This window comes from Peromyscus eremicus, chromosome 4 (genome assembly GCF_949786415.1).
Source record: "Peromyscus eremicus chromosome 4, PerEre_H2_v1, whole genome shotgun sequence".
Lineage (NCBI taxonomy): Eukaryota > Metazoa > Chordata > Mammalia > Rodentia > Cricetidae > Peromyscus > Peromyscus eremicus.
In genome coordinates this window covers 38,077,333-38,091,296 of record NC_081419.1, presented here as the reverse complement: position 1 = coordinate 38,091,296, position 13,964 = coordinate 38,077,333, and the positions used below count along the sequence as shown (strand labels likewise).

The 13,964-nt window shown below is 46.7% G+C and overlaps 1 long non-coding RNA gene across 1 annotated transcript; it reads right to left on the bottom strand.

Annotated features, from left to right (window-relative positions):
- Positions 1-3,880: 3,880 nt before the first annotated feature.
- Positions 3,881-13,237, bottom strand: LOC131908083 (uncharacterized). The gene is made up of 3 exons (XR_009378540.1): positions 13,177-13,237; positions 9,936-10,094; positions 3,881-4,033 (listed from the first exon to the last, which is right to left on the bottom strand). It is a non-coding gene; the product is annotated as an uncharacterized LOC131908083 (long non-coding RNA).
- Positions 13,238-13,964: the final 727 nt, after the last annotated feature.

Genomic DNA, 13,964 nt, shown 5'->3' with positions numbered 1-13,964 from the left:
AGAGTACAGGGACCCAGAAAATAAAATAAAATAAAATAGAGCGATTTTTTTTTTTGATATGATACAGAGACTTTGAATTACACAGGTTGTAACGGCGCGGGAGGCATCCAAGTTAATACACCAAAGCCACACACAGGCTCCAAGGTGCCCAGCTGGCAACTGGGAAGGAAGCTTTGAGTCAGGAGTGGTGGGAGTGTTGTTAGGAAGGACAGGGAGCTGCTGCTGGCAGGCTGTGGCCAGAGAAACAGGTGGTCACGTGGGCCTCTGCTCAGAAGTGGCTTTCCTAGTGGCTGGGAATGCCCAGGTTTCTAATTACTTCTGGGATCACTTAGAGACAATTAGAAGCACAGAGGACCTGTGACGCCCCAAGGTTCCAGCCTGGAGCAAAGACGTCAGGAGCCACACGCACTCACAGACTAGCTGGTGCCCGGCTTTGATCTCCTGAGCATGTGCGGATGGGGAGGGTCCTCAAAGAGTGAAAGGGCGTCTGAAAGGGAAGACAGAAGATTCCAGAGGCAAGAGGGTCCATATCCCAGTTAATGTCATTTTCCCTTTCCCACAGTCTCTGTGCCCCAGGAAGGGGAAGGGGGAGAAGTACCAGAATATTGAGAAGCATATTAAAGTTTAAAAAGATACCATAACTGTGGGATAAGATTTGGCTTTTTGTTTTGTTTTTTTGAGACAGAGTTTCTCTGTGTAGCTTTGGAGCCTGTCCTGGAACTCGCTCTATAGACCAGGCTGGCCTTGAACTCACTCACAGAGATCCACCTGGCTCTGCCTCCTGAGTGCTGGGATTAAAGGTGTGAGCCACCACCGCCCGGCTAAGATTTGGCTTTTTATTCATTAATTCCCTAACTATAGTATGCTTGAAGATCATATATCTAATGAGGAAACAGATACAGAAACACGTGATTTATAGCAAAGCATGCACTGTGCTGTTCTAGACTTAGGAATGTAGTGCTGAGGGGACCTTAAGCAGGTGACCCTATCTTCCTATGAAGGACTTGGGGACATTTTTCTAGAGGGAAGGACATTAGAGCAGGTCTTGAAGGGTGAGGGAGAGTTTGGCAGGAGGGAAAGTCTGAAATTCTGGGTGCCCAAGGCAGCGTCTAGAGAGGGGATGATTTTAAGAGTGACGGGGACATTTTGTCTCGTACTCTGTGGGAGGTGACCCAGAGCAGGCCGAAGAGCTGTCATTGCATCCTGTAGCAAACCAAGTCGACCGAGGACAGTGAGCCACTGCCACCGCCACCGCTTGTAGAGGGTTCTGTGTTGAGGGGGATAAGCCTCACGGAGGGCAAACGGCAGTGGGAGGGGGTGGAGGCGGGGACACCAGGGAGGTAGGTGGCTGTTGCAATCTGCAGGCTGTGCCTCCGCAGTGAAAGAACTTGCCAGGACAAGCTGGGCAGAGGGGGTGGGGCTGCTCACCCTCACCTCCAGGCACCATCTGTTCCTGCCCTCACAGGGCGCCTCCACCTCCAAGCCAGCAGAACTTGTGCTGTGACATTTGCAGCCGTGGCCAGGGCTCCGAAAGGCCTATGGTGCGTGTCACCAATGTCCACCCCGGCTGTGGGTCTGCGTGTGACATGACTATGACTCTCTGGTAGAGTACTACACTCTAGCAGGAAGGAGGCTGGGGGAACCAGCTCCCTGTAATCCGGAGAAGAGCTGAGCGCAGGATACATGGTAAAGAAAAGCACCTAGTGAGAGAAAAGGGCTTGAATTTGGTAGCTGTCGGTGTAACCAAAGGCAATGGGTTCACGTCTTGGTGAGTCCAAGGTCCAAACTGGCACAGCCAAGACTTAAAAGCAGAGGAAGGAGGTTACGGCAGCAGGCCAGGAGAGCCAGGGGTCATTTCCAAAGCAGAGCTCTCCTAGAACGCGCAAGCACATGGTGTTTACAGAGGAGTCTGTATGTATGACTCAGGGCTAGGCCCATTCCTGAACATGCTCAGTTTTAGAAGGAAGGGATAGAGGCTGGAGAAGGCGGTTCAGCAGTTAAGAGCAAGCAAGCGCTGCTCTTCCTGAGTTTGGCTCCCAGTACCCATGGCATGGCTCACATGTGCCTATAACTCAAGCTCTAGGGGAATCTGAAGCCTTTGGCTTCCATGGGCACCTGCTCTTGTATGCAAGTACTCACACACACACACACACACACACACACACACACACACAATCTTAAAAAAGAGGGAAAATTAGTAGATATCTATTTGGGCATGCTTAATTCAGGTTCATGGAGCACATGGTCAAAGGTTAAAAGAGTGGACAGAAAAGCTTCTGGGCATACTCAGTTTGCATCACGAAATTCTAGCTGGAATAATTAAAAGAACACTCTAAAGTTGCGTTAATATGGCAATGTGCCCCCCAAAGTTGCCTGCCTCCATAACAGCTCATACTGATGAGCCTATCAGAGAGAGCTAAGGCTGAGGCAAAGGTCTTGTGGTTGGAGAACAGCCCTGACTCCGGGGGCCGAGCTGATGTGTTCAGTTCTTGGCTTTTGGGCTAATGGAACATTGGATTTAAGCAGTTGAAGATCTGAGGAGAGATCTTTCTTCTAGCCCCCATCTTGGCACAATGCTAGGCTCAATGACTGCTAAATGGTACCAAACACAAGTAGCCAACCCACTGAGACCCTTCCCTCCTGTTTCTCATTTCTCATGGTATTTTTATTATTCCAAAAATATTGCTTGTTTGTTTACACATTGAGATGTCAACCACATTTTTTAATATAAAGAGTTCTATATGGCTTACATATTTTGTTTTAATTTTTTAAAGTCTCAGAGTGTTACACGAATTTTATTTACTCATTGTGTGTGTGTTGGAGGCTTGTGTGTGGCTCTTTAGAAGTTGGTTCCTCCATTTGTCAAGGCCAGGTCTCCCTTGTTTCTGCTGCACAGAGTACACTGGGCCAGCTGGCCCATGAGCTTCTGGCCAATTCTGTCTTTCATGGTGGGGGAAATCATGATGACAAGAGCTTGAGGTGGCTGGTCACCTTGTGTCTGCACAAGGGAGTCAATGAACGCTGATGCTTTACAGCCCTCTCCATTTTTTGTTTTTGTTTTTGTTATTAGGTTTTCAAGACAGGGTTTCTCTGTGTAGTTTTGGTGCCTGTCCTGGATCTCTCTCTATAGACCAGGCTGGCCTCAAACTCACAGAGATCCACCTGGGTCTGCCTCCCGAGTGCTGGGATTAAAGGCATGTGCCACCACCACCACCACCCGGCCTTCTCCATTTTTTTTTAACCCTGTACCCCAGCCCATGGAATGGTGTCATCTATATTTGGGGTTGGACTTTCACTTCAATTAACCAGTGTAGAAACTCCTTCCCAGACATGCCCAGAGATTTGTCTCCTAGACGATTCTAGGTCTTGTCAAGCTGACAATATTAACCATCCCAATAACTTTTAATTTTCTAAGCTAAGCATTATTTGGTGTTTTTTAAGCTTTTCTCATATGCTGTATAACTTTTAGAAGTTGGCAAGCCAGATGGCTGGTAGGTAAAGGTGCCTATGGCCAAGCCTGACAACCTGAGTTCTGTCCCTGGGTCCCACACGACAGAAATCAATTGACTCTACCAGGTTGTCCTCTGACCTGCACGTGTGCATCATGGCACACGTGTTCCCCCCACACAAACACCCCCCCCATAAGTGTAAAAAGAAAAAAAAAACTAAAAACACCTGACGTTAGGTATAATTTATAACTTATAATGTATGATTTATGATGGACAGAGGTCTATTTTGGCTCAAGATTTTGAGGTTAGAAGCTCCAAGATATTGTGACCACATGGGCCGCATGCCACTTCACCTCATAGAAAAGAAATGGCTTTGTGCCCGTAGGGGACATGTGCAGGAGAGTACAGGGAGGGTCCGGCTTACCTTGTCATGCCCACTCTTCTGGTTGCTAGTCTGGTTCCACAAGAGCAAGCGTTCTTGTGAGGGCCCATCATGGTGACCTATGTCTGTATTCCCAGCCCTCAGGAGATTGATACAGGAGGGTCACCGTTTCAATGCCCGCCTTGGATACATAATGAGGACACTGTCTCAGAAAACAAAAATAACCAATCAACCAAATAAAAGACTCCTGTTAGACTGCATTCATCTGTTCTAAGAGTGGAGACCCTATGGCCGAATCACCCCTTAGAGACCCCACTTGTCAATGCCGCTAAATTGAGAATCAAAGTTACACTTGAGTTTTGTTTTGTTTTTTAACTTTCTTTTTACTTATTCTTTGTGTCTTTCACATCATGCATCTATATCCATCCCATTCATCCCCCTGTCCCTTCATATCTGCCCTCTGCCCTCGCAACCTGCCCTTCAAAATAAAATAAAATAAAATTTAAAAGTTAAATAAAAAGAAAGAAAGAAAAAGAAAAATCTCTTCATGGAAGCTGTAGTGTGACAGTGAGCCACACAATATATCCTTTTGTCCATATATCTTTACTGGCAAGTGTTCACTGCAGAGCCATTGGCTTGGTTCAAGGCCTCTGGTTTCTGCTACACCATTGATACTGGGCCCTCACTGGGACTTATCCTTTTGTTGCCCTGTGTCATGGAGATCCTGCAGCTTTGGATCTGCAGGACCAGCCCCTTCATGTGCTCCAGCAGATTATAGATGGGGTGGATGTTGGGGTGGGCCAGCTCATAGCCCTAGTTCTGAGCCTGGGTGGTTGCAGGGTTGGTCAGCCCGCTGGCTCTCCTTCCTCCCCACTGCCAGGGTGAGCTCTCCAGCATCACCCTGACTAGTTCACCCTATGCAACTAGGAGCAAGGGGTGGGACCGGTTCTCCTGTTTTCATGTCCTCAGGGCCGGCTCACTGATACCTACACCATCAGGGCCAGTTCTACTGTGTTGCCCAGGTGAGGTACAGCAGCCACTCTCCCCTGTGCTGCAGGTAATGAGGGGCAGTAATAGCTCTCTTGCTCTTATGACCTCAGGGCTAGCCCATCTGCTACAGGTGGAGAGGGGTGGGCCCTTGCCCCCCCCCCCCACTTCAACGGGGTCATCTCTACTATGCTGCACAGGTGAGGTGCAGGGCCTGCTTTCCTGAGTGCTGCAGCTGGTAGGGGGGAGGGTCAGCTCCCTTGGTTGTTGCAGGTGGCAGGGATGAGGTGGGGAGGGCGTCTTTTCCTTGCCCTCACCACCACATGGCAGACAAGGGGTTCAGGTCCAGCTCTCTCACTCTCATGCCCTCAGGGCCGGCTCACTCGCCCATGCCCCCTTGAACAGAGTCAGCTCTATTGTGCTAACCAGGCGAGGTGTAGGACCCCCTATCCTGGGGTGGGGCGGGACCAGTTCTCCCCAGTGTTGCAGCCAGTGAGGGGCGGGGCCAACTCGGTGCAGCCCTATCCTCTTGCCCTTCAGTGGTAACAGGAGTCACAGATGTCAACACAGACCTCCGATGCAGCAGGGCCATGGACCCAGACATGGCCCTTGGTGACAGCCTAGGCCCGGACATCACAATGGCCTCAGGTGGCAAGCAGGTCACCCACCTTAGCCCACTCCTCACCTCCTTCATCTCTTAATATCTGCCTCTCTCCACAGAACATGAACCATACCCCTTCGTCAATCACAAAGCTGCAGTAGGAGGCCTTGCACAGATTATAATAGACTGGCAATTGTTTTTTTTTGTTTGTTTGTTTTGTTTTGTTTTTAATTCCTATAAGACAGTGAGATGACATATATTTTTCATTCTCTTGATTTTTGTGACACAATGAACTTCTCAATTTAATCATTTGTAAAATAGGGATAATTGTACCTCATGGAATTGTGATAAAGATTAAATGACTTACAGAAGCATAAGGATCTTGGAATAATAATAATTACTATTATTATTGCCTCTTTTCTCTAACTTAGACATGACATTACAGTAATCTGTTGTGTCATTAATGTGCTTCTTCTTTTTGAATACAGGGTCTTTCTTTACAGTTCTGGCTGTTCTGGAACTCACTATGTAGCCCTGGCTGTCCTGAACTCACTATGTAGACCCAGATGGCCTTGAACTCACAGAGATCCTCAGGCCTCTACCTCCCCAGTGCTGGGATTAAAGGCCACCATGCTCATGAATATGTCTTAACAAATTTTTAAAATTTTTCATTTGTTATTATTAGTGTGTGTGTGTGTGTGTGTGTGTGTGTGTGTGTATGTGTGTGTGTGTGTGTGAATGTGGGCATGTGTACACGTGGAGAATGTGTGGAGGTCAGAGGACAGCTTCAGGAGTCAGTCCTCTCCTTCCCTGTTGAGTTCTGTGGATCAAACTCAGCCCATCAGGCTTGGTGGCAGGCACCTTTGCCCAGTGAGCTGGCCGCTTTTGTTTTCCCCCGATACTGAGGATGATTCCAGGGCCTTGTGCACACTAAGTAAGCACTCTGCCAGGAAGCTGTAGTCCAGACTGTTGACAAATTCCCCAGTTGCCCTTGTCCTAAGTCTTTGCTCTCCCCCACTTTTGACCCTTAGTAACAAAGTGCACCAGTATGGCCCTAATAGCTATTCAATATACCGAGACATTTTCATTCACAGATACAAGCCCATCAAATACCTACCACAGTGATTTAATTTTTAATCGTGCAACCGAAGGTTGTATACCTTGAGTACATCTACCTAAGGAGACCCTAAAGCACTTTTCATCATGGCTCCCCCTTGCCCCCCACTTCTGATTTTCATTCCAGATCCTAACTCCCATCGCTTCTCCCTCTCCCTATACCAACCTGTCCAGATACTGTGGTCAGTATGTAGGTTGCCCCATTAAAATTCATGTGGAGCCCAGGCACCAAGGAGAAAACATGGTCCTGTCCAGCGCCATTACAACTGAGCAGAATAAGGAGACCCACATGCTGCCTGGGGCACCAAGGAGAAAACATAGGCCAGTTGGGCAGTTGGACCTTGGTACCTACAGAGAGTATGCCATTGGAAAGTACTAGCTATCTCGTTCAACCTCACGTCCTCCAGGGATCAGAGAAGAAAGAAACATTGAAATAGCAACCAGGAGTAAAGATAGAAACAGCAGGAGAAAGAATTGGCAAGTTGAGAGGGAATCTGAGTCATGAGAGTGCAGTCACTAGATCAGAAACAGCAGATGCTCAGTTCTCATGGGCACCGTGAAATACTGGAGTCAGAGAGCAGCTGATACATCCTGAACAGCCAAGAAACCTGTTCCAGTTCTCCTTGAGGCCGATGGCCCTGGTGATGACTCACTGTGATTGATGATGATGATGATGATGATGATGATGATGATAATGTAAAAATATAAAACATGCAATTTCATGTTGATGTGTGATTTAACATAATAAATACTATGTATACTTTTTTTTTCTTAAAGTGCTAGGACTTAAATCTAGGGCCTTGATGGAGGCAATTATTGTACCACTGAACTACACTCTCAACCCAACATGGATCTTAAGGGATAAGGATTTTGAAAAGCAAGTCTAGCCATATAAGACATGGGAAGTCATTTTCTCCATCCCAGAAAATGATGCTTATCCCTTGCCAAATGAATGTGCTTATTCTTATCTTTTGTATCCAATGTCCTTTTAAATCTGGCTGCTTTCGTTCAATAGATTAGCTACCTTTCTTGTTCCTTGTAGGCATGGTTACCCTCCTTTCATTGGCTGATGGCTATTTGAGTTATTTCCACTTTAGAGCTTTTACGAATAAGGCTATTAGATCCCACTCTTGGTAGTGTGACAGAAATCAGAGGCCTCAAGCCACACCAGTGACTCGTGGCAATGAACACTTTTACATAAAGATGAACGGACTAAAGGGTTAAACTGTGTGTCTCAACGGGCCACGCTACAGCGTCCATAACAAGATTCTTCTCTTCTTTTCTTTTGTTTTGTCTCTTTTTGTTTTGTTTTTCTTTTAAATTTGGTTTTGATTTGTGGGGAGGTTGGAAGAGCAGAGGGCAGATTTGAGGAGGAGACAGAGAGATAAGCAGGATCAGAATGCATGATATGAAATGCCAGGGGCATAGGATGTCTGGGAAAGCTTCAGGCACGGCATAGGGTGGATCAGGTTCCTTCTGGAAAGGTATTTGGATATGAGGCTTGACCCACCCTTTTTTTTTCTTTTTCCTTTGAGATTCTTTGAAATAGTCTTTCATTATGTAGCTCTTGCTGCCCTGGAACTCATTATATTGACTAGGCTGGCCTTGAACTCATGGAGAGCCACCTGCCTCTGCTGCAATGTCCAGCCTCCTATCATTTTCTTAAATCCTGCTCCTAATTTGCTTCTAAAAACACCCTCTTCCTCTCAGGTAGGATCCTCTGAATAGTGCTCACCAGCCTTCCCCCCTCTGTTCTGTGGTATAGGTAGCCACATCATCCCTGCTAAGGATTCACATTCTTGGTGTTCTTTTTTTTTTTTTGTTTTTTGTTTTTTGTTTTTCGAGACAGGGTTTCTCTGTGTAGCTTTGCGCCTTTCCTGGGACTCACTTGGTACCCCAGGCTGGCCTCGAACTCACAGAGATCCGCCTGGCTCTGCCTCCCGAGTGCTGGGACTAAAGGCGTGCGCCATCACTGCCCGGCGTACATTCTTGGTGTTCTTAAGAACTTCCTGTATCCAGAACTTGTGCTATACAATCCTTTGCTGTACATCGGTGATTTGAAAAGCCCAATAGTGGGAATGCTTGAATGTGCAGAAGGGCAACAAAGAATGTGATGTGTTTCCAATGGCTACCCTGGTACTAAAGCTTTTGAAGTTGGGGGTACAAAGGGCCGAGGAAAGCCTGTCTGTGGGGGCGGGGGTTTAACTGCATGTAGCCAAAGGCATGAACTGAGCTTCCCCAAAACTCAAGGGAGAACTCATGAGTAAGAAGGCCCTGGGCAGCAGGAGAGCTTCAAGGCCCCTGAGCTGAGGAAGTTGTTTATGTGCAAACGGCAAAGGGCAAAGGGAAGGTTCTAGAAGTACTGACAGGACGGTGGGGTTTGTGTTCTGGGCTCCTAATGAGCAGTGTAGACACTAGGAGACGGTGTTTGTCTCACGTGAAATGACTTGGTATTTATCTTAGCTTGACTGGTCCCAAAGCACAAACTTCACAAGGCTTTGCAATGCCTTGCACTGTTTTTTTTCTTCAAAGCCTTTTCACTCATCCTTAAATCCAAACATTGAGAACCATAAATGTCTATTCCTTTTGGCCTTCTGGCCTTCCTCTAGCATTATAATTCAATCATATAGATGAGTAAAAACATTCCTAAATCTTTTTTTCCCTGCCTTGGCATAGAATGAATAATGAGCATTTTATGAGTAATTAATCAAATTCTAATTCAGGAGCGAAAGCTAAATGTGTGGTACCGCAAAAAGAGCATGCATCTGAGAGACACTTAGCTGCTGTGTGACTTTAGGCAGGGAATTGACTCATTCTGAGCCCTGGTCAACCAGGCTGATAACAATGTCTGATGGGAATGTTGTTCTGTATGCTGTGAATGTGTTGCCCTGATTTGGTTGATAAATAAAACGCTGATTGGCCAGTAGCCAGGCAGGAAGTATAGTATAGGTGGGATAAGCAGAGAGGAGAATTCTGGAAAGAGGAAGGCTGAGTTAGGAGTCGCCAGCCAGACACAGAGGAAGTAAGATGTGAAGGCAGAATTGAGAAAAGGTACCAAGCCACATGGCTAAACATAAATAAGAATTAAGGGTTAATTTAAGTGTAAGAGCTAGTCAGTGGTAGGCTTGAGCTAATGGCTGAGCAGTTTTAATTAATATAAGCCTCTGTGTGTTTACTTGGGTCCAAGGGGCTGCAGGGCCACGGAAAGGACCAGGAAAGCTTCAGCTACAAATGTCTTCCCTTTCTATTCACTGTCAGTCTTAAGTAAGACAACAGAAGTATTTATGCTGAGTCCCACTAGGCATCGAATAGCTCCCACTGAGTGTCAGTCTCTTCCCTCTTTAGCCTCACTCCCCATGGAAAGTGGCTGGCCTCACAGGACTCCAAGGGGAAAATATACCTGCAGATGTTTTGGAAGTGTGACGTGCTGCTGCAGATGCTGCTGTTGTACAAAAGGGCATTCTATTTTCATATTTGAGTTAGTCACTCCTGGGTTCCAGACCTTCTGTAAAGTCTATACACAGCGTGAATGGCAAATCACTCTGGGTCCTAGAGCCATCTGGAAGGGAGAGGAACACAATGTAGCAGCAGGCCCCTGAGGTTTAAGTAGCAAAGAAAAGAACTCATTTATGTTATGTTACTTTTGTGACAAGGCCTCACTGTGTGGCCCTGACTGGAACTGAAGTCATAATCCTCCTGCTTCAGCCTCCTGAATGCTATGATTATGGACATGGACTGCCATGCCTAGTTCCCCAGAGTTTTGACTGGAACAAAAGGCCCTTGTTAGCCCCTCTACCGCAGAGAAGGAAATCTCAAGTACTATCTCCAACATTCAGCTTGAAAATATATTGGCTAATAAAAAATTGGCTAAATGTTCTTGTCAAAGCTGTGAAAACTCAGGGACACGTCGATCCTCAGCCATTGAACACCAACTCTTACATTATTTGCTTTGAAAATGCTCTCTAAAGCTGGACAGTGGTGGCATGTGCCTTTAATCTCAGCACTCAGGAGGCAGGTGATCTCTGAGTTCAAGGCCAGCCTGGTCTACAGAGCTAGTTCCAGATCAGCCAGGACTACAAAGAAACCCTGTCTGTTTTTAAAACCAAAAAAAAAAAAAAAAAAAAAAAAAAGGAAAGAAAGAAAGAAAAAGAAAAGGAAAGTAGATGTTCCCTGAATTTGTAACCACAGTAGGATATCACAAAGGAAGGCTCAGCCACGTGCTGCAACAGAAACAATATTCCAAAGTTAGGCTGTGGACACCACCTATAGAACAAAGAGGGAGGTCTGATGTTTGCCCTCTTCACCCTGGAAAGAGGTGTCATCTATGTATGTACATAGCACATATGTGTGGGTTGCCAGGGAAGTAGGGATGCAGGGCTGTGACCTTGGGCATCCTTACTTCCTGTGAATTGTGACAGAGATTCCCATGGTAGAAGCTCTGAAAAAAACACACAAAAGCCCCCTTAGGAAAAAAAAAAAATCAGTTGCACTCAATGTCTTAGTCCATTTGCTGCTGCTCTAACAAAATATCTGAGACCTAGTAACTTAAAAAGTACAGTGGTAGTTATGGCTTATGGCTCTGGAATCCATGACCAGGTAGCTGGATCAGGTGTGGGCCTGGCACTGATTCATAACATGGCAGAAAACTGAAGGGCGGGCGGAAGCCTGTATAAGGGACAGAGCACAAGGGATGAGTGTACTTTATCACAACCTGCTCACTCAACAATACACTCAGTCCTCCAAGAAAGGCTGTGATTCTCCTTGGGATCAACCACATCAAAACCTTCACCTCCTAAGACAGCCACAGGAGTGGCCAAACTTCTAACAGGAGTTTCAGAATGGACTCTGAAACCATGTTGGAATCATAACATCAACCCATCAGCAAGAAGTGTGGAGAGTACCTCTTATTTTTTTGTTTTTTGGAATAGGGTCTCATGTAGCCCAAGCTGGCCTTGAACTCACTGAGTAGCTGGGGATGACCTTGAACTGATCCTCTTGCCTCCAGCTCTCAAGTACTGTTAGGTACTATTTGGTGCCTCCCGCCCCCCGCCCCCCCCCCCCCCCCCCCAGTCTTCATCAGCTCAGGCTATCAAGCAGGGAGTGGGGTCATGGAGAAGTTGACAGTTCCCTTTCTCCACCACAAATCTCCTTAGGAGCAGCCCTAACCCTCAGGGTTTACGGTTTTACCTGGGACCATACATTTGATACCTGAACAAGAGCTTGCTTGTGACCTAAGAAACAATTTCTCCCTGAGGACCTGAGTACACAGATAAGCATAGTCCTGCCTGAGGTTTTTGGCAATGCCAACTCCCTAGGGGTCTGTAGGAAATGTGTGGGAGTGTGTTTTGATTGTCACAATGGTTGGCGGGGAGGATGCGGCAAGTCTGCATAGAGCAAAGGCCTGGGATGCTAAGCATCCTAGACTTCCCAGAATTGTCCTGCGTGAGATTTGAACAGGTCCACCCCCATGGAGCTGCACCCTCGGAGGCCAGGCCTTGAAAAGGACGATGGCTGCCCAAAGTAAAAGCATGTTTTGATTGTGTTCCATTTGTGCTTATCTACCGTGTCCATGACACAGAGGTTGAAATTCCTGGGCTGACCTACGAACTCTTCCTGCTCCTCGGTTTTCCAGGCTGAGAGGATGAGGCAGAGGCAGAAGCAGGCTGTGAAAGCCAGGCAAGGAGCTCAGAAACCAAAGAGAGCCCTGAAAGACCTGGCCAGGCTTAAACCTGCTGGTGGTGATTGAAGTCTAGGACTGGCCGTAGGCTGAGAAAACCCAGCTTCGGGCTGGTGTGGTCCACTGAGTCACCTGTTCCTAGTCTCTGAGGTCTCAGAATGAGCCAGCTCCCATAACAAGGTAGCTGTCTGTGTAACTAATTTAAGATCCTGGACTGGTCTAATAATACCTGATTATGCAGGTGGGCCAAGGACATCCACAGCGACCCTTATTACAGGGAGCGGAGAGGGTGGGAGCCCAGAAAAGGACATTCAAGGGCAGAAGCAGCAGTCAGAGAGGTGTTTTAAAGATGTACATGGCTTCTGGAAACTGGAACAAAACGACCTTTAGAAAAGAAAATTGACCTGCCAACATCTTGGCTTTAGTTTCTGAGACCAACTGGGGGCTTCTGATCTCCCGTGTGTGTGTGTGTGTGTGTGTGTGTGTGTGTGTGTGTGTGTGTGTGTATACGCACGTGTGTGCACGTGTGTATGTATTCATGTGTGTGTTCACACATGTGAGTACATGTGTGTGTTAAGCCACTACATTTGTGATAATCTGCCACAGCAGCACTAGGAAAGTACTGAGGTGCCTACCTGGTTTGAAGTGTGATGGAAGTCTCCCTCCTCAGGAGGCCCTAGAGTGTGTTACTCCAGGGATCTCCAAGCCACAGCATACCAGTTTTGAAGTTTCCAAGGAGACAGTGAAGTAAGCCTGGCAGAATTCCTTCCTCAGCTCTCATCAATCTGTAGCACATGACTTCATGATAGAAATGTATGTGTGTGGAGGACAAGAACCCAAAAGAGCAAGAAAAGAGTCCTGTACCATCCATGGTTTTCTCACACAATGTGGCTTCTCTGTCGCCATGGAAAATTAGGTGATACTTCTGTTACATCAGCTGTGGGCTTTCAAGGGTTTCCCTCACCTTACAAACTCCTACATGATCCAATGCTGGCCTCACAGATCTTGCAAAAGCCGTGACTAGCAGAGTAAAAACCAGAGAAAATGAAATGGATGTTATTGATAAACAACACCTCCTTCGCCGAGGCAGACTGAGCATCTATGGGGCAGGAGCCCCGAGGGCCATTTTTCACACTGCCTGAGGCACTCCATCACAGGCAGCATGGTCTCCCCTTCTTCCCCCAGAACATACGTAAATATTTAGCTGCAAACTTCAGAACAGAATAAAGCCAGACCTTCAGTTTATGTGGACAGAAAATTTCATAGCAGATACTTAGATCGTTAAAGAGAAAAGCCAGTGGAACTGCTTGTAAAACTGAAGATTAGAGCCGGGCGGTGGTGGCGCACGCCTTTAATCCCAGCACTCGGGAGGCAGAGCCAGGTGGATCTCTGTGAGTTCAAGGCCAGCCTGGGCTACCAAGTGAGTTCCAGGAAAGGCGCAAAGCTACACAGAGAAACCCTGTCTCGAAAAACCAAAAAAAAAAAAAAAAAAAAAAAAAAAAAAAAACTGAAGATTAGCTAGGAGTCAACACGAATTCTCTCAGGGCCTGGTCCTCCCCACCCCGCCAACCCCAGTAGGAAAAACAGTAATCACTCCGAATTAGATAGATAGACGGAGCAAAAGCCTGGCTCCCTGAAAAGGTCTGTTTTCTGTCAGGAATGCTTAGTTTGGCATAGGAAAAATGAAAGCAAGATTTAAAAAAATCATTCCTGATTTCATTTTCTCTGGAAAGTTAAAAAAGACATTCGTGT